The sequence below is a fragment of the Lepidothrix coronata genome, unplaced genomic scaffold (genome assembly GCF_001604755.1).
Source record: "Lepidothrix coronata isolate B3197 unplaced genomic scaffold, Lepidothrix_coronata-1.0 Scaffold2, whole genome shotgun sequence".
Taxonomy (NCBI): Eukaryota; Metazoa; Chordata; class Aves; order Passeriformes; family Pipridae; genus Lepidothrix; species Lepidothrix coronata.
Genome location: NW_016690182.1, coordinates 14,220,073 through 14,230,838, shown reverse-complemented (window position 1 = coordinate 14,230,838; position 10,766 = coordinate 14,220,073). Strand labels below are relative to the sequence as shown.

Genomic DNA, 10,766 nt, shown 5'->3' with positions numbered 1-10,766 from the left:
CTCCCAAGGGATTGTCACCTCCAAAGGGACTGTCCCCTCCCAAGGAACTGCCCCCGCGGTGGGGGGTGGGGAGGCCCTCCCTGCCTTCCCAAAGCTCTGCTTCCCGTGGGCTCCTCCCCCAGAAGCCAGGACAGAACTCTGGGCGTGAGCACCGAGCAGACCCTCAGCCCAGGGACAGCCCAGCGTGCAGGAGGTGTCAAACCTGCCCGGGGTGTCTGTCCAGGACAGCAAACCTGTGGGTGCCACGGGGAGGAGCGGGCACAGTTTATTACCAGCTAACGAGGTGTAAGAAGCTCAGATCTCGGCTGGCTGGAGTTGAGAGCAACACTAAGTGCCCATAGACTCTGCCTGCCTTGAGGAATCGGTTCCTGCTGTAAAATAACAGCCTTTAGCACATTCTGTAGAATGACATCACCCCAAGTGGGCTGCCAAAAATGTTACTTTCACATTTCTTCAACAAGATTTCCTTTCACCACTCTAAGTTCTAAGTATTTCCAGGCCTATAGATGAGCTTTTAACACAAGCAAGTGACTATGCCTTTTAAAAATGTTGTGTTTAAATGTACCTTTTTTCCTGATTCTTTCTAGTAGATTTATATTTACAACCATGCTGAGCTACAATAACACAAGTTACTGCAATTACCATCCTGAACTGACTGTTTTCCCTTTTGATTTATCCCTATTCCACTGGAGAATACACCGTTTTATGACAGTATGTCTGTTTGTTTAGTGAGCTGGAGGCAACCCACTGGAAATACTGAACATGAACAGTGAGATGTCAGTCAAACAAGAACATTTTTGCATTTCAAGGAAGCTGTTTGAAGCTCACTGGGTGACAAGCCCGAGCAATGCATTCCACTCCTCCAGACAGCGCAAACAAGCAACAAGTCACTTAGTTGCAGAAATCATGGTTCTTTAACTGAAATATTTAAGATAAGCTCTTCCCTTTTTCAGTTCTGATGGTTTTGCATTTTACCTTGGCAGAACCCACAGCTGGAGGACACAGGAGTTGTCGTTCAGGGCTCATTGGTCTCAGGTGTTTTCCATCATTAAGTTTGATCAAGTCAACATCCAGTTTCTCAGGGCAGAAATTGTCTTCATTACTAAGTTTGAACCTAAATAAGAGAATTCAGTGTTACCTAAGGATGTAAAGCCTGGAATCATTTCCCTTCAGGGAAAAAAAAAAGGATAATTTTCAGGGTGTTCAAACTTGGAGTATAAGTTAAGAGCTATAGATGCAACTCAATGCTATTTCTTTGACTTACAAGAATACTTTATGTTAATCTTTTGTAGCTCCTGTTACTAAGCAAATGAATAGAAATACTACTGCAATTCAGATACTTTTTTTTTTTTTTGACAGGATCTGAACTAGTCTTAGTCCTAAATTTGAAGCACTTTGTATGGTACAAAAAATAAAGCATCTTTCAGAGAACAATGCAATGTTATCAAGGGAGAGACAAGATAGCTGAATGCAATTTTCTAACATTTTAATCCAATGTTACAATGTCTTAAACATCAGCAAAACTGTCATAATTCTAATAAATATTTACATAGTGTACATGTGGGCAATATGTTTTAATGGCAGACCTTTGAAGGAAAAAATATTCTTTAGTTATTTTTCTCAGTGCTTCCACAATGACTTTTTTAATATAGATTGATAACATTATGAAAAAGTGGAGCAGATCACAAATGCTGGTGTTTTGATTTGCTTCTAAAGTAGTATCTAATATTCTCCAGGAACATGTTGCAGTACTCATGTGAGAAACATTAAAAGTTCCTCTTTTACTTATTTATTGTTAAAGAGCCCTTGCAACAGTAAATTTAGAACCCTGGATTTGCACCAAATTGTCATCTATGACCCCATTTTAATGTAAACCTTGAGAAACTTCCACAGTTACTTTGGGTTATGAATAAATGAAGGAGAACAAGATTTTAAGGGTCTAATTTCATGAGTTGCAGCTCTTCCTTCTGCATGTCATCCAGTTACAAATACTTTGGGGCTGCTTTCTATTGCCTGTCCTCAGATGACTGATAAAAGGCTGATACCATCAAAGTCATTCTCTTTTCTTGGGACAAGAAAAAAAAAAAAAGAAACACAAATTCACATCATAGTCAAACCCAGTGATCCCAGGGTGGCTCAGTGAAGTGAATGGAGTCTCACACAGGCATAAAATGAACTGTTACTCGTTACTCCAGGCATCAGAGCATCCCTCGAGATTAAGTGTGTTTATACAATGAAAGGTATTTTTAAAATACAGAGGGGAAAAACCAAACCATCACATGGACAGAGAAAGGGAGATTTTACTCGGTTCTGTATATGATATAATATTTAGTAGAATCACAATTACTTTCGAAGTTCAAACAACATCCTTGCACTTCCAGTGGTACTTGCAGATTGAAATCCCCCTTTTTAAAAGCGCATCGCGGTAAGGTGAGCTGAAAGACAAACTGCACACACCCCATTTGGTGGCATTAACTGCAGAAAACAGGAACTTTTCCCCCCAGTGCTTGTGGGGCTGCCATAAGACCCGCAGTGCTCGGGTTACACATAATCCCCCAGCTGCGAGGAGACAATTAGCACCACAATCCCCAGCAAAGCTTTCAGCTCTCAACAGGTGCCTCACCATTGTGCTCAGGTTTAAATCAAAATCTGGCAGAGGGAATGTCCCACCTCCTGTCACCCCTCCCCTTTGAAACCACTCTCATTACAGCCCCGATCAGGCTCCACTCTCCTTTTTTCCAAAAAGACCAAACATGACTTTCACCCCTTTGTTCGAGTGCTTTTTTTCCCCCTTTATCTGCCTTCATCAGTCTGACTGAGAGATCTGAAGGCAGGAAGTGCAATTTATTTGTTGTGTATTATGAGTCTACTACTTCTCTCCTGACGGGTGAAAACAGGAGCAAATCCTTTGAGAGCCATATAATTATACTGACAAAAATGAGAAAGTCTTTCCCTTTTTCTGGGCAGTTTCAGAAGTGATAGTCCAGAAAAAAAAATGCACAAATACATCAGTCCAACATTAATATTGTATCTGTATTAAGGTGTGAATTATAGATCTGAATTTTTATGTCATGCATTATAAAGTTTCCTTCCCAATCAAAAATCATATTCTTTAGGTTAAAATTTGTTTCTGTCCTTCAGAATATGTTCACAAGGCAGAAATGGCAAAGTGTCTCTTACAATTCCAACTTCTACAGTAAGTATAAACACTGTTTGAATACTTCTCAAAATTTTTCTTTTCTTCAAGTGTAGAGTCATGCTCTACCCAAAAGAAATATTTATTATGCAGAGTTCCCTCCTTAGTAGTCAGTCAAGATTTTCTAATCCAGTAAAAAATACTTTTTTGGCCAAATAAGCAATTTAGAACCCCACAATACTCAGGGGAAGCTGACTGCCTAGTGAATTAATCATTTATAATGAATAAAAAGAAAATGGTTGAGAGATACCAAAAGATGCAGTAAAACACGATGACACTTAAAAGAATAAAAAAACGTGACGTTGAACTGACTTATTTCCATATGGAGACAGGACTGATAATAAAAAACAGATATTTCTTTGGTGCAATTCAGTTTACAAACTCAAGTTTCCAGAACACAATGAGAAAACAGCAAGTAGATTAATCCTGCACAACGTCCAGTTTGTTTTCTTCTCTGCATCTCGTGGAGTCCTTTTGCCATTACCTTTCTGGGCCATGCTCATGGCTGCTTCTCCCAGTTCTGTGCTGCCTCCTGGTTTCCCTCCAGCTCGTGTGGGCAGGTCCCAGTGGCTCACACCCTGCCCTAGCAATCAGTTCTCAGGGAACTCAGCCAGTATCCTAAAAAACGTGCTAGTGCTTGCTAAGCCTTTCCTACCAATTTTTATTAGTATTTTTCCCCCATCAATCTAAATTTAGTAACAATTAATTCTTAATTATGCATCTCTTTCCCCCTTGGATCTGCAGCCTCCCCTGGGTGAGAAGTGTTGAATGCCATAGGAGGGAGGGCCACAAAAATACCATAACTTAACCTGCAACTGAAGCCATGCACTCCCTGTCCCAGCAGCCATCATCTCATGGTCAGAACATGGAAATAGCTCCCAGTTGTGTTGCAATTTCCTGCCATTCCTTTGGGATGGGGATAAGAACTAATTCTCCTCCTGCACTGAAGCTGGCAGCCAAAGAATGGCACCCTCCAAGTCAGCACCCTGGGAGCACAGCCTTACCCAAAGCCTAAAGGCTAAAGACTGCTTGGGACAGTGGATTTAGAAAAGAGGTGCAGATGAGACAAATTGGTCTGAGAATATTAAAACAAGGCAAGAACAGAGAAGAAAAATCAATGTCCCTGGCGGTTTGCCAGTGGCAGGAAAAAGCTCTGTATTGAAATAAGTATATTCCTGTAACTGTGGCAGATCTAGTTTTCACAGCTCTGTTTAGTAGAATTCATTATCTACAGCTCTACTAAGTAGCAGAATTAAACCTTTTCTTATCAAAACTCAAACCAAAAATTCAAAGTCTCAAATTTTCATAGATCAAAATTGACTTCAACAAAAATGGCAAAACCACTGCAACCTAAACAGTATATTCTCTAATTGCCTTCATGCAACTACCATCACTTGCAGGAGGAAGGCCTGGAAACAACAGGAATGATCCTGGACTTTTCATATCTTTTTTAAAGCTTGTGAATTCATTGAAACCTATCTCCTCCCATAACATCCTTATGTTTCCACAAAACAGCAAATCCATACTGAAACAAAAATCTTCACCTAAATGATTCCAACCCACTTTCCCAGAGAGGTTTCATGGATGACAAAGAGATTGCCCTGCCTAATTACTTCATTAGGCAGGTAACCAGCAGAACACACAAAGCCAGAAAGGACAGGATTTTGACTCCCAGCCACCCTGGATTTCAGGCCAGTTACAAAGATAAGTGGACAACTTGAAGTCATCATTATGTTATATGTTTCACTGGAAAATATTTGTCTTTTTTAGGGATTCACACTGACTGTAGAAAACACCCTAAGCAGGAGATTAATTTCACTCTGTTGAATTATTTTGTTATCAGGAGCTTAGCATTCACTGGGAGCCTTAAGTATAAGCCAAGATTTAATTGTCATAGCTTTTCAATAATTGTAATAAAGAGACAAGACCCTTATCCAAATTATTTACAATCTAAACAAGACTGAAGTAGCAAGGAAACACCAGACAATACTGATGACTATAAGTAATCTCAGGAAACCAAAAGCCTATTGCAGATAGGCAATCTATATTATAGATTTTGTGCATGTGAAAACAAAGTCCAGTTTATTTTGGGGTGCTTCTAAGGAGCTTCTCCAAAATATGAAGGACACGAAAGTGAGAATGTACAGGTACTTTATCTGGCAATTCATTGAACACATGACAGAGTCACGTCTTGGCTCTAAAAGAGGGGCAAAAAATTAAGGAAAAGACAGAAATAAAGACACCAGAAGGCAAAAGAAATCAGGAAGCACCTATACAAAGAGGTGGACAAAGGAGAAAAAAAAGTTTAATGAGTGAACTGGAAGTGGTGCAAGGATTGCTGGACTGGAGATGGGCAACATTTACAGAGCTTCAGCTTTTTTGCTGAGGGGAGAACAGAGATGATGGCTACAGCCCAGTGTGGGATAGTTCTGAAGTCAGAGAACAGATGCTTTGAGTTTAATCCAACTGCAGAGTTCTGGCAAACAGGCTGCATTTATAGTGGCAAATACATCAACTTCAATTTTTTAGCAGCTGTGCTGCCCTTTAATTTCTCATACCCTGAAGTGCTGTACACTTGTACCCCTCTCCCTCACCTCCAGAAAGCACATCCCTTAGAACAGTCCAGCCTATCTGAAGCCAACTAACAGCTCCTGCCCACTGGAATTTTCTTTGAGATATACTGTTATTTTCCACTTGTTCTGCCCATTTTCTTCTTAATCAAACACACATTGAAGTGTCTTCCTAGGAAGGCTGAGCCATACCAGCAGGAACTACGACTCTAGTTCAGCTCGCAAGCTTCTCCCTAGGAATTCCAAGCTATCCCAGATCCAGAGAGCCTCCTTTCACAATTCAAGCTGCTTCTCCCAGACCCACCAGCTCGCCTAGCTCTGCTCCAATATCTCCAAGCACTTCTGCATTAACTCTGCCCAGTGCATGAGAGCTGACTGAAACCAGAAACAGCACAAGCCCATCACTAACTGCACTTTTCTCCCAGCCTCAGGTGAGGGTTTTACTCACACACCTCAGGTCATGCTCAGCGCTCTCAGCCAAGCCAAGCTGCCAGGCCTCCTCCCAGAGAGCAGCAGGAGGCAACAGCTGCACCTCTCCCCACAAACCCAATGAGGCTCCTGCCCCAGTCAGGCTCACTGGCACCAGGGGTTGTACATTCCCTCCCAATGATGGCACACACCTTCTTAGAGCAACAAACCTTTTAATGTGGGAGCACAGGACCAGGGCCCAGAAGGTAAAGGGATGATGGCAGTCAGTGCTGGCACAGTCCCTTTGAAGCCAAAGGGAAGAATAGGATGGTGCAACAGTGCTGTAAAAAAAGGAGAAAGCATTAATTTTACACTTGGGTGTTTTTCTCTTCCCCTGGCAGCTGATAGACAGGAGGAGCTGTATGGAGGGCAGGGGTGCTCAAGGAGAGAGACCCTTCATTTTAAGGCCACTGGAGGAACGAGGGACGTTTGCCTGAGGCAGCAAATACAGAGGAGGGTAAACACTGTTCCCCTAACGCCCCTTGCCCTGAGGCCTCTCTGAATGCCCACCCTCCGCACTGCCTGCTGCAGTGGCTTGGGAGGAACATCCCACAGGCGATGGGAAGGGAAAACAATCCAGAGCCTGGGCTCACCACCATTCCCTCAAATGAGATGAGAGGCAACACTGCCTGCTTCCTGCTCCTCGGGTTCCATTTTACAGATGCTAACACCTTGCTGTGGCAAAGCTCTTCTGCGAGCACAACCTGGCTGCTGCTGCTGGAGGCGTTTCCCAGGGCCGGCCTCTCTCTCTCATACAGTGTGCACACACTGCAGACAGCTGGACATCACACCTGCCCAAAGCCGTCACCTGCAGGCCTGCTTATTTGTTGGTCTGTTTGTTTTTACACCTGCTGAGCCTACAGAAACCCCACAGACATGACTGGGTTCAGGAGCTCAGCACCCCTGAATCCGGAGCACACGTGAAACTCGGCAGCTTCTCGTTAGTTAAAAGATGTCCCCAGCAGTGTCCCCATCACTGCCAGGGATGTCTTTGGAGCACAGAGCCATCTCATCTGAGGCACCTCTTGGGAATGCCCCACGTTTGTGCCCCTCCAGCACATGGAGGGATTCGTCTGGCACAGAGCCCCACAGGCCGGGCCGGGGCTGCTGCACCGGGACACAAATCCAATCTTGTTTGTTCAGAAACGGCTGCTGCCCACTGTCGCCAAGGGAACCCGGCTCCCTGAAACCTACAAGCTCTAATTATTTATTAAGATATTTTTTGGCTCCTCTCAAGCTTTGTATTTTGTTTTCATTTGTCAGATTGAGCACTGGTTGGCTGTATTCTGAACTAGACTGTGACCCCTGATTCATTCTTCCACCAATTCTCTTAATATCTCTTAATTGTCTTGAAATAGCCAGACTTCTGCGTGGTAATTAATGTTATTGTGAACTTAGACACTGGAAATCCTAAGATGATTAGGTTTCTAGAGGGCTGAATGAACCAATATCTGCCAGTGTAATGGTTTGTAGTGAGCTAGGCACAGAACTTCAACCTGTGAACTGACGACTTCAAAACCTGGGTCTACCTTGTTATTCCACCTCTGTCCTTCCCTTTGCAGTTGAAGGAGACTCTATCTCTTTATTTACCTACCTCCCAAGTTAGGGAATAAATCTGGAATGTGACATAAGTGCTAACACTGTAATTAGCAGGAAAAACATTCTCTGTTCATCTCAACATATTCAACAACAGATGCCTATCACTTTAAAAAGACCAATCAAAATTTTGAAACATATATTCTTGGCAGAATATTTTTAAAACAGAAAGTATTCAAGATGGAATTGTCTTGACAGTGCCTGCAGTAGACAGACTCAGGACAGCTCACTTTGTTTTAAAAATTTAAATTAAAAGCTTGTGGGACTTGCTTTTGTATTTTTCTGTTGTAAATAAAAATGTATTAAAAACAAAGACATAAAAAAGAGGTTTTCCAGTGCTGGTAGATTAAGACATCATTTGTAATGCTCACAAGGGGCAAACTTGGGATTTAGTGCTTTTGGATCCAAAGTGTCATGGGACATTAAGAAGAATCCAGCAAAGCTGCCTGACCCAGGATTTGGGAAGTTACCTGTCCCACAGCACAGTGAGGCTAAAGACCTGCTCTGCCTTGTAGGAGTATCTTGGAAATAGATCCCACAGGATTTTGGCCCACAGAGGATGGAAAGGTGGATGCTGTTTTGATCAGCTAATCTCCACTCACTGTACAGCGAAACATTAATTCATGCAGAAGAGGAGAAAGGCAAAGATCATTGAGATCATTGCCAAAAGCAAATCGGGATGAATGTTTGCTATAAAATAGACAAACAGGTGGCACAGGGAGAAGTACAAACCTGAAGCTCTCACATGAATTCCAAGGTAAATTCCAACGAGTTTCTGAGGAAATAGAAAATAGCCCATCATGTTCCCACAGCAAAAGTGAAATTGTCGGAGTTTAACATGATCAGGATTTCTTTTCGCTGTGCTGCAGGACTGTAGATACAGGCTGTAAGACAGTAAATATCGCACAGCAGGAAAAATAAATATTCCATAGCATCCTATTCCAAGAGACAGATGCTTCAAATTTCAGGCTTATTTAAGTCTTACTTAAAATGTAAAGAGAATCTGTATATTTTATAAATACATCTGCTGGAGCCAGGCTAAAAACAATGATTTTCTTGTACTTCAGACTTTCAGTGTCAAACGAACAGCTAAAGAGCACTTGCATACGCCCCTAGTGTCAGCCTTTCTCTCAAAGCTTAGCAAGAATAGACTTGAGTCTCACTCATCATTTTCCAGGAGATTAGATCCCTAAATCCCAGTATCACATCTTGTAGAGTTACTGATACAATATAAAACCAAAATTTTCCATCCATAAAGACATCAACACCCAGCTCTGCCAAAACATCAACCTCCTCAGTCAAGGAATGTCAAATGATGCATGAGCACAGTTTTATATGCACTGAGATACATGAAATAAAATTACAAAGTGTTTTAAGGTCATCCTAGGAAAATGATTTGATGGAAAACCATGATTAATTGAAAAATTATTGACTAACTTTTAATCTTTTCATGCACGTTATGGAAAGAGCTGTCTGCAGAGTCAGGATGATTTGGCACTATAAGAACCTGTGTTGCTATTTTATGTTGCTACTGAACAGCAGATGAGCAAGTCTGCAGAACCAAAGCTTTTAAGACAACTGGTCTCTCAGCCATCCTCTGGTTATGTGGCAGTGACTTCTGAGAACTGAAAACCAGCAATTACCATATCAAATATCTGCAAAGGAAAAGGAATATTTATGATTTAGGCAAATAATTAGTCACATGAAGAATATTTAAAATTGTAACATGACCATTTACATCAAGAGGAGGTAAGAGTAGAGATAGCAATTTAAATGTTTGATTTTTAGAATATATCCAACGGTTCTAAGGTTTCATCTCTGAACAGGTAACAACCCCTCCCGGTCTGCAAAGTGCAGCCAGTGTGTGTGTGATTCCTGACACACTGCAGAGAGATTCAGAGTTACATAAGTGCCAGCTCTGGAACAAACTAATGAGGCACAGAATTGGTCATTTGCCAGATCTCCAGGGTTCTAGCTCTGGGTGAAAGGGGAATGTGAATATGTTCCGATATAAATTTTCTAGTGGCGGATATGAAATCACTCCAGTGATCACGGAAGGGTTTCTGGTGAATGAGCCCCTGCTCCACAGCTCCAGTGTTGGCTCTGACTGTCCTTTTTGCTGACAGCCTTGGCAGAGAAAGCGAGGGCTCACTGATAAGAAGGGACTCTTATCTTCAGAGGTGGTCCTCGGGTCAGAGCTGAGGAATGTTGGCTGGATTGCTCCGGGAGCATGTGCTGCCGCTGCCCAGCGTGTTTATCGGCTCCTTCCAGGGCACCATGAGGACCCAGAGCACAGCTACGTACAGAGACCCAAATATTTCAACAATGACAGCAACATCAGGAACTACATTACTAAGAAATAAAACACTTTTAACCTCAGGAGATGAATTAGAATGTAAATAAACCCTCAGATATGAGTTTTTAATTATCAGGTATTAGAAAAGACAGTTTTCTTCGGGGGAGCTTTTCTGAAACCAGGAACTCTCATATTTCTCTCACCTTCTTCCCAGTTTTGGAGGCAGAGCACCAGCCTAGATGAACAAAGGCAACTAATATGCCACTGAAAAACTCACCTATAAGAAGCTCATAGAGATTCTGTCAAAGTTTTTGAGCAGCAGCAAAGAAATAAGGCAGAAAAGAAAAGGAAAAAAGTGCTCAGGAATTGAATCCCATTTAATCCAGAAAGATGGAGCAAGGAAACCTAAGTTCCTTTTAAGCAAAGGCTGAGCCATCCAGTGTGAGAGTCTGGGGGCCACAGAAGCAGCAGGAGTTGGAGGAGTCAGAAGCAGAACCCAAACAGGGGAGTCTCCCCCTCAGCAGGGACTGTGCTTGTGGGAGCCCTTGGGACATTACCTGGAGATGTCCTGGGAGCCAGAAACTGAGCCCCTTGCTTTTCACATCTGATGGGAGGTCATGGAGACAAAATATACTTAACT

At 42.3% G+C, this 10,766-nt stretch overlaps 1 long non-coding RNA gene across 1 annotated transcript in view; it reads right to left on the bottom strand.

Annotated features, from left to right (window-relative positions):
- Positions 1 to 8,747, bottom strand: part of LOC108498239 — an 81,310-nt gene extending 72,563 nt beyond the window's left edge. Inside the window, exons 1-2 of the long non-coding RNA XR_001875122.1 lie at positions 8,563 to 8,747; positions 976 to 1,114 (exon numbers count right to left, since the gene is read on the bottom strand). This is a non-coding gene — a long non-coding RNA (uncharacterized LOC108498239). The remainder of the gene's footprint in view (positions 1 to 975; positions 1,115 to 8,562) is intronic.
- Between the last annotated feature and the right edge of the window lie 2,019 nt (positions 8,748 to 10,766).